This window comes from Euprymna scolopes, chromosome 13 (assembly GCF_053919585.1).
Source record: "Euprymna scolopes isolate OS-2025 chromosome 13, ASM5391958v1, whole genome shotgun sequence".
NCBI classification, from domain to species: domain Eukaryota; kingdom Metazoa; phylum Mollusca; class Cephalopoda; order Sepiida; family Sepiolidae; genus Euprymna; species Euprymna scolopes.
In genome coordinates this window covers 52,617,736-52,630,709 of record NC_136494.1, presented here as the reverse complement: position 1 = coordinate 52,630,709, position 12,974 = coordinate 52,617,736, and the positions used below count along the sequence as shown (strand labels likewise).

General features: G+C 34.2%; 1 protein-coding gene across 4 annotated transcripts in view; it reads right to left on the bottom strand.

The window, feature by feature from the left end:
* LOC145292023 (ATP-binding cassette sub-family C member 5-like) overlaps positions 1-12,974 on the bottom strand; it is a 358,649-nt gene that overhangs the window by 144,020 nt on the left and 201,655 nt on the right. The window lies entirely within an intron of this gene.

Below are 12,974 nucleotides of genomic sequence, written 5' to 3'. Positions count from 1 at the left end.
CAACCATGCTTGCAAATTACCAAAAATATCTGTTTTAATATTTTCCATTAATTTTTTAACTTTCAATCTGAACACTCTTGCAACAATATCTGGTCGATCATGACTTTCTTGTCCAGCAGCCAAATTTTACACAATTTCTGGCCATTGTGAACTATATGTCATAGTGATAAAATAATTTGCTCTGCGATAATGTCTCACAAAGGCCATTATATCTGATCTTTTCTCATGAAGATACAGAGGACCACCAATACAGGTTGCAGGAAGCACAATTCGATGACCTAATTGATTCGGATCTCCATCACCAACAAGTAAACTATCACATAAATTTGAGTAATTTTCAGCATGGAGACTTTGTTGTTATTTTCTCAAAAACTGTAATCTTTCAGTTTCTATTTTGCAGTATGCACCTACCAAGAATTGCTGGAAAAGCCGCCTTCCAAACAAAAGATAATTCCCTTCTCTGCGCATAATATGGAAAGTGTAAAATTACAATTGCATGATTTTGCAACCATTTCTCCCTTGCAAATATATGTGGTAGCCATCTGTTTCATATGGAAAAAATAAAGGATACATCAAAGAATCACATAATCGATGTAACTCTGAAATATTTTTTCGACCATCACTGTTTCAAATGAAGAACAATATTTCTATTTTCTGTAAGTTCATTTGACATTAAAATTGCAACTTCAGCCCTGGTTAGTGCATTAAAATGCCATTTATGTTCTACCGGGGGTTCTTTTCCAGAATTACATTTTTTTTTATTAATATTTCCTTATTGTGCTTGTTCTAATGCTGTCTTTAATATCTTAATGCTTATTTTCATTTAACCAGACTGTAATTTTTTTTAACATGTCAGCATTTAAGTGTTGATACGCTTCTCGTTCTCAGTTGATCTTCATAAGTATCTAAAAAGTATACTTAGATATATCTTGCTCTTCCATCTTCAAGTGGTGGCAGTGAACCTAGTTGATGATAGATTTGACTTTGGATCTTTATAGATGGATTCCAACCCTGAACAGATGCATCTTTGTGACCAAAGCTGGCAAAGACAGTGTTATATTCTTTAATCCCTGACAAAAAGTGTTTGCTAAGTGAAGTTTACCCAGTAAACAGATCATGTAACACCTGAGGCAGGAATGGAAGTGGATGCGGTGTAGCTTTTCCATTTCTGCAACAAATTCCTGGTGATACTCCTTTAAATTTTTTTGTACCACACTGACAAACTCGACACATTTGTTCTGCTGCAGCCTTGTCACATGAGTCATTATTGTCATAGAGTAATGCAGTACGTTTAGCATTTTGCAGTTCGTGTTGTCTTAAATTTTGATATCTGTTTCTATCATCATTCAGATGCAATTGTCTCTCTTCCTGTAACTGATTTCGTCTTATAACCACATGGTACAATCTATCCTGTTCATGTCTTTGACTGTTAAGATTCATTTAGACGGAACTCTGCTTGGTACTGTATTTGTCGAGATAGCCATTCTTCTCTTACATCAGAGTTCTCATTTTGGCGTGACTCTCTCTGCCTTTACCTTTGCATTGAGGGTCGTTCTTCTCTTTCATCCCAATTCTCAGACAGATAATGAAGCCTCATTCTTTGGGCATGTGGAGTTGTTGAAATACTGTTACTTCTATCGCACTTCAAAATAGATGGAAGCTTGTGAGCAGGTTAAGAAACAATGAAATTCCTAAGGCACTTTTTAATATGGATAAAAAATAATTTGCCATAATTTAAAACCGAATATATCTAATTTTTAAGATTTTTTAAAATTATCTCTTTTTTAGTTGATCCAAGAGGTAACTGCTTTTGTGCTTCATAATAACTAAAGTATTTTTTTTATTTCAAGTGAGCAATCTAAAAAAAATATTGAATTCCTTTCACTTTTTTTTGATAAACAAAAAATGTTCCAAAGATTTTCCTAAATCTTTCTTACAATCTATTGAACAGGGGAACAATTCCTATCCTAAATATAGAAGAAGGAAGCCGGAAGACAGAGATCAAATTGGCATGATGAAAATGGCCGTCGAGTTGAGCAAGAAATCTCCAATCAATGGGTAGTGTCTTACAATCCATATTTGTTGCAGCAATTCAACTGTCATATCAATGTTGAAATTTGTTCATCAATTAATTCAATCGAGTATTGCATATATACCCACAGGATCAGATTAAGATATTTTTGACTTACAAAATTTTGTACAAGCCGATGGTCAAGAATCACAGGTGATTGATAAAATCAGCCAATATCAAAACGTGAGATATGTGTCATCATCAGAATTAGCGAATACATATGAACATTTCCCACCAGTTTTCGGTTTTGCGGTTCACCTTGAGAATGGCAGTTCACCTTTAATGAAAAAAATGCATTACAGGTTTCACTTGGGCCCCCACCTCATACAACTTTGATAATTTTTTTTCCAGCTCTGCAACGATTATGACTTTGCAAAGACATTGAAGTATGCTGAATTGATTGTCGCAAGAAAGGCATTTTAACGTATGGCATGGTTTCAAAAGTGCAGGCAATTGGTAGGATTTATATAATAGACTCAAAAACAGGAGAGTGTTATTTTTTACGACTTCTACTGAACGAAGTGAGAGGACCAACTTCATTCCAAGATCTAAAATATATGCTCGACATTCTGAGAAGCTTGCTAGAGGGCTTTTAGAAAATGATGACCGTATGAAAAAAGCAAAGATTTTGCAATCACCTGCAAACATAAGATGCCTATTTGCAATAACTCTGACGGCATGGTCATCAAGTAATCCATCACAGCTTTGAGAAACCTTCAAAGAGGCATTGTCAGATGATTATTTGAAACTACATCGAAGGTGTATCAATGATCCAGATGCTCCAGTCGTGGATTTGATTTTCAATCAAGCTTTGTTTAGAAAACAAAGTCCTCATGATGGGAGGATTTGTCTTGACAGCATATGGATTACCAACACCAGCCCATATTGATAATGAGCAGCTTTGTCATGGGTACAGACATGAGATAAAATATGATCAGGAGGAGCTGGCATTTAGGGTAAACGACCAATATCCAAACTTAACAGAGGATCAAAGAAATGCTTATGCAGCCTTTTTTGAGATGGTGAATGATGAAAGATCGGATCATAAAAACATGTTCCTTGATGCACCTGGAGAAATAGGAAAGACTTTTCTACAAAATTTAATTTTGGCAAAAATTTAGTCAGAGAAAAACAGTGCACTAGCAACTGCATCAAGTGGGATTGTGGCAACACTCTTGAAAGGAGGGCATACTTTGCACAGCACTTTCAATTTCATTGACTACATATAGAATGGATGAGCCTACATGTTCTCTCACTCAAAACTCTAATATGGCTAAAGTAATACGAGTCATGAAAGTAATAATTGTTGATGAAGCCCCAATGGCTCATAAAACTGTTTTTGAAGCAATTGATCAAACATTGAAGGATATTACATGTGTCAATAAGCCAATAGGTGGTATTCCAACTTTATTATCAGGGACTTCCGTCCAATTTTTCCTGTTGTAAAAAAATGAAACAAGGGAAAACATTGTTAATGCAAGTTTAAAAGAATCTGGCTTTTGGAGAAATATCTTTGTAAAGAACATAGCAACAAATATGAGGGCTTATATGACTGGAGATTTAGAATCAGCAAGCTTTTCAAATCTTTTGCTTCAAATTTGTGATGTAAATCTTCCTTATGTACAAGTACCGGATACAATATTAATTTCTGAAGAACAAGGTACATGTGTTAAGAAACTACAGTAGTTGAAGGAAAGAGTGTACCCTTAAATTTGAATGGAAAACATCAAGATTGGCTGAGCGAGCAATTGTTTCTCCACTAAATTCAAATGTCAACAAGTTAAATAATGGCTGATTTTCCAGGACAGGAAAAACTTTACAAATCAATTAACAATACTGTAGATGAGGATGATGCTGTGAAATATCCTACAGAGTTCTTGAATTCAATTGAGCTTTCTGGAATGACTTCTCATCTTCTAAAATTTAAAATTAGTTGTCTAATCATGATTTTGAGATCATTGGATCCACCCAAAACAACAAATGGAATAAGATGTGTTGTAACAAGAATGCATAACAATTTGATTGAAGCAATGATTACAGTCAAGCCTTATAAAAGCTAAACTGTTCTCATTTCGATAATTCCACTAATGCCAAATGATAGTGAGTTGTCTTTTGCTTTTTGGAGGCTGTAGTTTCCAGTGAGGCCATGCTTTGCCATGAGTATCAATAAGAGTCAAGGACAAACATAAAAAATTATTGGAATTGATCTGACAAAACCACATTTCAGTCACGGCATGTTTTATGTGGAAGTTTCAAGAACAGGAACTCCAAAATACCTCAACACATTAGCCAATTAAAGAAAACAAGAAATGTTGTTTACCCAAAAGTTTTGGTTTAGAACCTATAATTATATGAATATTAAAAAATGTTTGGGTAAATAAAAATATATTCACAGCAAAGCTCAGGTAAATCGGCTAATATACATATAAATTCATTTATTACTAGTGACATATGCATAAACATTCATTTATTACTAGTGATATATACATAAAAATCCATTTATTATTAGTAATATATACACATAAATCATTTATTACTAGTGATGTGTATATATAAATTTATTTATAACTAGTGATAGATACATATAAATTCATTTATTACTAGTGATATGTTCATATAATTCATTTGTTCTTATATATAATGAAAGAGGTGGAATTTTTCCCCTCTAGACCAAAATACCGTAGGTTTACACCAACAGATGGCACATACAAATTTATTATGTTTATGCCATTAGCCATTACCTTATTTAACTATAGAACATTTTAGACACATTAATACGTAATATTAAAGCATTGCATTTATTCATAAGAGCGACATCATCATCATCGTCATAACCTACAGAGGAAGTAGTTCCAATTTTACCCCTATTCCGTAAGTTCTCTTACGACCCCATTCTTCACCATGTGAATTTATACTTTTTCCTACATTCTTGTATCTATGCCGTCATTAACTGGCTACTGAATTCATACACATCGTATACTCTTACCACTTTTCATCTACACAAATAATAATTTCTCCCTTGCTAAAATCCTACCCAGCTAATTGGCTGAGAAGTATACATTCTCAAATTCTGCTATTTGCTTCTTCCACCATTAAATGAATGGTTTGCTCTTTAAAATATGGCGCCATTTTTTTATATATTCATTCGCCTCTTTAGAACCTTTTGCTCTACATCTACTACTTATTAATTAGCTACAATAACTTTGCTTTTCTGGACTTTTCCGCTATTAAATTAACCCGTTCATGATGTTATTATATTCATTCATCATCAACGGACATCTGAGACATTACACAGCTACATGAAACTGCTTCTCATTCCATCACTCCCGTCGCCATTATTTCCACATATTTCTTTTTATTCACGTCTTCATTTATTTAGCTAAAATGTACAACACAACAATTGATTTTGTTTACTTTTCCTTTGCTTCATAATCATAATATTTCATTTACTCCATTAGGGAGAGAGAGAGACAAACAGAGATTGGGATGGAGGGACGGTTAGAGATAGAGAGATACAGAGAGTGGGAGAGAGAGAGAGAGATAGAGAGAGATAAGCCGTGTTACACTTTTATTCAGGTCACTAATTCATTCATGCGGTATAAGGGTTGATTTGAAGCCAATTAAAGTGACAATTTATCGTAGCCAATTCACTAAAAGTGTTTACTTTTTCTTCACCTCCTTTTCCGCTTAGCGTTCCGCATTCCACGTTCGTGTAGCTCGACGTAACAACAGACACACACACACGCAATACACACACACACACACACGCCCCTAAATATGCACGTTCTTACACGTAAATGCCTTGACACGCGTTTACTAACCTAGGAAGAAGAGGGAGAAATATACGGATATAGAGAGAAGGAAATAAATAAAATGAACTGCGCGTTTTCTTTCTTCTTCTCTTTCCCTTACGCACAGTTTATTTTATTTATTTCCTTCTCTCTGTATCCGTATATTTCTCCCTCTTCTTCCTAGGTTAGTAAACGCGTGTCAAGGCATTTACGTGTAAGAACGTGCATATTTAGGGGGGGGGTGTGTGTGTGTCGCGCATGTGTGTGTGTGTGTGTGTGTGTGTGTCTGTTGTTACGTTGAGCTACCGGACAGCCGTTATAAGTATCATAATGTTCTTGTTGTTTTTTTTTTTTAAATCCCTCCAACCCTCTCTATAAAATGTATTAAGTGAATTGCTACTACCACCCCCTCTGGATTATTGACGGTCGAGGCCCGATTCTTTTTTTTTCTATATTTCAGTATCAAAAATGTAATTGTCTAGTTTAGATGCTTGAAAATACCATAAAGTTGAAATAAATTATTGCATCGATAATTATGTAATTTCCGTGTTATATTTTTATATATATATATATATATATATATATATATATATATATATATATATATATATGAGATTCATGACTGCCTGTTTCACATATTGCATGTTTTGGATTTGTTTTTATCTTTATTTTTATTCATGGTTTGGATTCATTTAATTGTAAACATCACTATCGTCATGATCATTGAAGAATACTACCGTTTTTAAACGCTTCTCTCAATTAAAAAATGAACAAACATCAAGATTCATGTGTGTGTATGTATGTATATCTGTATATATGTATATATATGCATGTATATGTATCTATTTGTGTGTATCTATATGTAGGTATATGTATGTATGTGTATGTGTGTACATATATATATCTATATATATATATTATGCTTGTTAGATTCATTTTATCATACCCATCATCATCATTGTCGTCATGAATGCTCCTTCATGTATATTCTGCATGTACATGTATGTGTACGTGTGTATCTGCATATGCATTTACATGCATATATGTGTGCATCTATGTGTATATAAGCATGTTGGCATGTATGCATGTGTGTGTACATGCATATGTATGTTTGAGTGCATGTGAATGTATGCATGTATGTGTGCGTGCATGTGTTTGTTTGCATGCGTAATTAATTAAAAACCATAAAGTGAGAGACCAGTACCCACATTAAGCTGGTCTGCAGTTTGACTTGTTGCTGGCTATTTTGCTCTTGCTTGTTGCTGGATCTTAACATTTTGAACAGAGAGAGACATTTAACTGTCGTACAAAGCTAAAACTCTGTAACATCATCTTTGTATAGATACTCCTTCAGGCATTTGTCTATAAAAAAATAATCCTGTGGCGATAGAAAAGTTGTGACATGTGTAGGCCTGAAAGGCTGTAAGCATGTAATAACTGATCTGCCATCATTATATGTATGTATGTATGTATGTATGTATGTGTGTATGTATCTATGTATGTGTGTATGTAATGTATGTATGTATGTATGTAATGTATGTATGTATGTATGTATGTAATGTATGTATGTATCTATCTATGTATGTATGTGTGTATGTATGTATGTATGTATGTATGTATGTAATGTATGTATGTATGTATGTAATGTATGTATGTATGTATCTATGTATGTATGTATGTAATGTATGTATGTATCTATGTATGTATGTGTGTAATGTATGTATGTATCTATGTGTGTAATGTATGTATGTATGTATGTATGTATGTAATGTATGTATGTATGTATCTATGTGTGTAATGTATGTATGTATGTATGTAATGTATGTATGTATGTATCTATGTATGTATGTATGTAATGTATAGATGTATGTAATGTATGTATGTATGTATCTATGTATGTATGTGTGTAATGTATGTATGTATGTATCTATGTATGTATGTGTGTATGTATGTTTATATATGTACATGCGTATGCATATGTATGTATATCTATGTGTATGTATATGTATGTGTGTATATATGTTTATATGTTTATGTATGCAGGTAACCTACTACCTCAGGGAGATGAACGCCTCTGCCTTGCATAGTTTCAGGTCACCCTTGGGTAAGGTGTAGTATCTGTTAGCCTCCCTCTCAAGTTCTGGAGGGTTACTATATTGTGAGAACTAGGGATATATAAATACATATGCATGTTTGCTTGCTTATGTGTATGTGTGTGTGTATGTCCAGCTGCCGGAGAGGTTAAAACTCTGTGATAATAAAACATGCACACTATGCCACTGCTCAGTCATCTCACTATTTCAGTTTGTAACTGTGCAACCAGCGGGTACAATATGTGTAGCACAAGCATGTTGTGTCGCGATCGTTATGTGCAGATATCTTTCGAAGAAAAAAAAAAAAGAAGTCCTATGGCGATAGGTGAGTGGCGATGGGCACAGGCTTAATGGGCTGGAAGTGCATAGCTGCAAATCTGCACATAGGCGGCCAGTGATTTATCTAACATCGTCGACTAAATCGCTTACAGGGTGGAAGCAACTTCGGTGGATGATCTGGCGGCTGAGCAGCCTTTTCTAGGGATACACTGCTCACCCATGAATTTGGGAAGGGTTTAGAAAAGGTGACCTATAAATTGTCTACCCTTTTATTAGCTGGTCGGCTTCCTGCAGTCGGCAGCTGCTCTATACTCTATATTTGCAGGAGAAACAAGATAAAGTCGAAGAAAAATAATAAACAAGGAAAATCAAAATTTTATCAGGAGAGGAATAACCTAACTGTTGCTACGTGGAATGTGAGAACTTTGCTAGATGTCCTGCATAGTGAAAGACCTGAGTGTAAGACAGCTATTGTTGCAAGAGAGCTCGTTAGGTACAGCATAGACATTGCGGCATTGTCTGAAACACAATTGAGTGGTGAGGATCAATTGGTGGAAGTGGGCTCGGGATACACCTTTTTTTGGAAAGGAAAACCATCGGGGTTGAGACGAGAGGATGGAATTGGCTTTGCAGTGCATTCTGATTTGGTGGAGAGGATTGAACAGCCAATCTGTGTAAGTGACAGAATTATGATGATGCGCTTTCCTCTTGCACACAGTAGGTATGTGACGATTTTATCTGTGTATGCCCCTACCATGGGTCGGGTCATGGGTCATGATGAAGACACCATCACAGCGTTTTACCGAGATCTCAGTCGTACCATTTCCTCTATTCCTTTATCTGGGAAGATCTTACTCATGGGTGATCTAAATGCAAGGGTTGGCAAGGATCATCACACCTGGGATTCACTCGGCCGGTTTGGATGATAGATTTCTAAAGCGCCTGTTTTATGGCGAAATTATACAAGGAAAGCGTTCACAACATAAACCGAGGAAATGCTTTAAGGATAACATCAAAGATAATCTTAAAGCTCTTGGTATTGACGTGTTCAGTTGGGAAAGTGCTTGCAATGATCGTAAAAAGTGGCGCTCCTTGGTCTATCATGGCTGTGATAGTTTTGAGAAGAAAAAATATGAGCATGCAAAAATGAAGCGTGATATCCGGAAGAAAAATCTGTCAGATATATCAGGTATGTCGGAGGATTTCATGCAGAACCACACCTGTGATTTATGCGGTAAAATGACTTTATCCAGAGCTGGCCTGGCTAGCCATAAGCGTTCACATGGAGATCAATCTTTCTTTGATGGGGTAAACTTTGCAGGGCACAAATGTTCTGTTTGCTCTGTGGTCTGTAAATCGAGTTGAGGCCTGAAGCGTTATATGAGCGTCCACAGTAGAGCAGCACCAGTTGGCAATACATACACTCCTAACAGCCATCCTAATACTAACAACACTCATTATCCCCTCCAAAACAGTCCTCCTACAGTCATTGTCCCACTCTTTGTTCATTGCAAACTATTTCTCCAGTACAAATCAGCAAATTAATATTAATTTCAGACCTCAAGCTTTTAATAAAGTACATACATATATCGACGCTACTTCAACATTAATTAAGAAAAGAATATCAAACCACACTTCTTTTAACAACCATAATTCTAATAATAACCAAGGAACTTCTCTAACCACTTTAATTAAAAAATTCAATTCTAACAATACCTCCTTCTAAATTAAATGGACTATCCTAAAAACGGTTAAGTCTTATACTCCAGGCTCTAAGTCATGTCGTCTCTGCACAACCGGAGTTATAACTATAATTACTTCTCCTCAAAGTAGTAATATAATAAACTCTAAAAATGAACTGATCTTCTACTGCAAACATAAGTCCAAATTTAAATATGGTAAATTTGAAATTACATAACTATTAATTTAACCTTTCAGATATATATATTTTTCTATGACATTATCGTTTTTTTCTACATACCGTCTTAGCATTTTATTACCCTGTAATTTTCATTGTAACTATTTCTTCTTTTTTGGCCGGTTTTATATCTGCAATCTCCGTTTCATTGTTTAAATATTCCTAGCAATCAAATATATCCATCTACCTACACATTTATTTTCTGCATGTATGTTTACTTATATTTTACTATGTACATTTACTTACATATTTATCTGCTTTATTCTGGAATTTGTGGACACCGGCCATTCTCTCCCCTTAATTTTTTTTAACTCTTTATTTATTTATTTACTCATTTATTTACTTATATATATGCATATATATATGTGTGTGTATATGTGGGTGCTTTTATTGTGTATATATATGTGTATGTATATGTGTAATTGTATGTATTCATATGTATGTATGTATGTATGTATGTATGTATGTATGTATGTATGTATGTATGCATTTCACTTATCATTAATTCATTTGCTTCCTTTAATAACTCCTGCTGATAATTCAATTCTTAAGTAATAACTTGTATATTTCAGTGGATTCCTTTTTTTTTGCTTTAAATTTTGGCACCTTTTAAACGTCATCTTGTCTGGGTCATTTTGACATTGGCTTTTTTATTCTAATATTAACTCAATCTCCATTCATTTTTTTTTCTTCTTTACTCATTCTCCCAAAATTAACCCAGCCTTGACAGCCGTTTTAAATTCTTTTTTCTACGCACATCTTTTTCTTGCCCTCATTTGTGAATTATTCCACGGATTTCTGCTTTTTGAATTACTTTGGACCATCTTCCAATTACGTGATTCCCTTGGATTTTACTTGTGGAAATGGAAACTTAACCAACTTTTTTGTATTTTGATTTTTGGATTTTACCGTTATTGGATATTTTACCCTTCACCAGACTATCCATTCACGTGAAATCACCTTTTTCTTCACCCTATTCTCTCTGCTTCACTATTTGTTATCAAGTAAGATCTATGACTTACTTGTAGTTTCATCAAATACTTTTGCAAGCAAAATCCGATCCCGCATTTTGCTAAATCCTATCCTCTGATGAAAAAGAAAGTATTTCTTCAAAACTCCACAGATTGAAGACTATCCACTTAATTTCTGCTTCCTTTTTAAAATTAAATACGTTTTTAACTCTTTTTCAAAGTGTTTTTAACATGTTTTATGAACTACTTGTTCTTATATATATATATATATATATATATATATATATATATATATATATATATATATATATATATATATATATATATATATTGTCGAACGCTCAAGGGGGGGGCTTTCTCACTACAATTTATAGAAAGCCGACATTTACTGGTCTATATGTGAACTGGTTGTCTTTTGTACCAAAATCATGTAAGGTCGGCCTAATTAATACTTTGGTACATAGAGCCCTCACGATTTGTTCGCCTAACAGATTAGACGCCGAACTTGATAAGATCAGGGAAATATTCATCAATAATGATTATCCTGTTGACCTTATTGATGACTGTATTTTCAAAAAGGTTGCGGATTTTAAATCCTCTAAAAAGTTTGGACCCTTGAAATGCCCGGTTTATTTAAAATTACCGTGGATTGGGGAAAACAGATTCGCAGAAGTATTTACGACTGCTTTAATTCTGTGTCCTTGCATTTGGTATATACTAGTAGACCTGCTTTTCCGTCTTTTCACAAGGATAGTTTGCCTTACATCCAAAATAGTAATATTGTATATCAATTTAAATGCCAGTGCGATGCTGGTTATGTTGGGCGAACATCCTTGCACCTTTTGACTCGTATAAACCAGCATGTTCCATTGAAGATCAGACAAGGGAGGATGGGGTCTGGTGGTCTCCCTCCTTCTGCAGCCTTGGACTCTGCTATTGGCCAGCATTTGGTTGACAACCTGTGCTGTGCCGATAGATATAAAATAGATTGGTTCGAGGTGCTACATAGAGCGGACTCCAAAAACCATTTAAAGATTTTGGAGTCTGTCTCTATTGCGGTGCGTCAACCTTCTTTGTGCCGGCAAAAAGAAACATCAAACGCATTGTTTCTCTTTGGGGAACTTTGAATCTTTTCTCCCGTTTTTTTTTTTTTCCTCCCTTGTTGTGCCAATATTTTAATCGTTTTTAAACGTTAATAAATTTATTTTAGTGTCCCCATACTTTTGGCACATTTAATAAGTTCCCCATTAGAACTCTTTATTTTTCGACACAATATTATTTTGTTTGCTATCGATTTTCTCCTGACAAGATGATAGCCGAAAGAGCTCTCGAGAAACTTCCGCTTATTATTTTTAAAACTATTTATAAATTCTGTACCTCTAAACATTTATATATATATATATATATATATATATATATATACACACACACACACATATATATATATATATATATATATATATATATACATATATATATATACAGTATATATAAATCATTTATTACTAGTGATATATCTATATATATAAATCATTTATTACTAGTTATATAAACATATTTATTAATTTTTGGTCCCCTGATAAAAGGAAGGTTGACCTGTAAATTTACCCTTGTCCGTTAGTCCGTTTGTCTGTTCGCACTTTTCTCAATAACCACACCTTAGAATTTTTTTGAAATTTTACACAAACATTAAACATGATGTGAGTAAAAAAGTAACAGAATGGAGTTTCTGGTAAAACTCCGGTTACCCTCCTAGGGGTGCCTTTTGGGTTAAAATAGCTAAAATTGACACTTTTGTGCTTATTAAAAAAAAATTATGCCTTAGATTTTTATCAAACTTTCTGAAAAGTT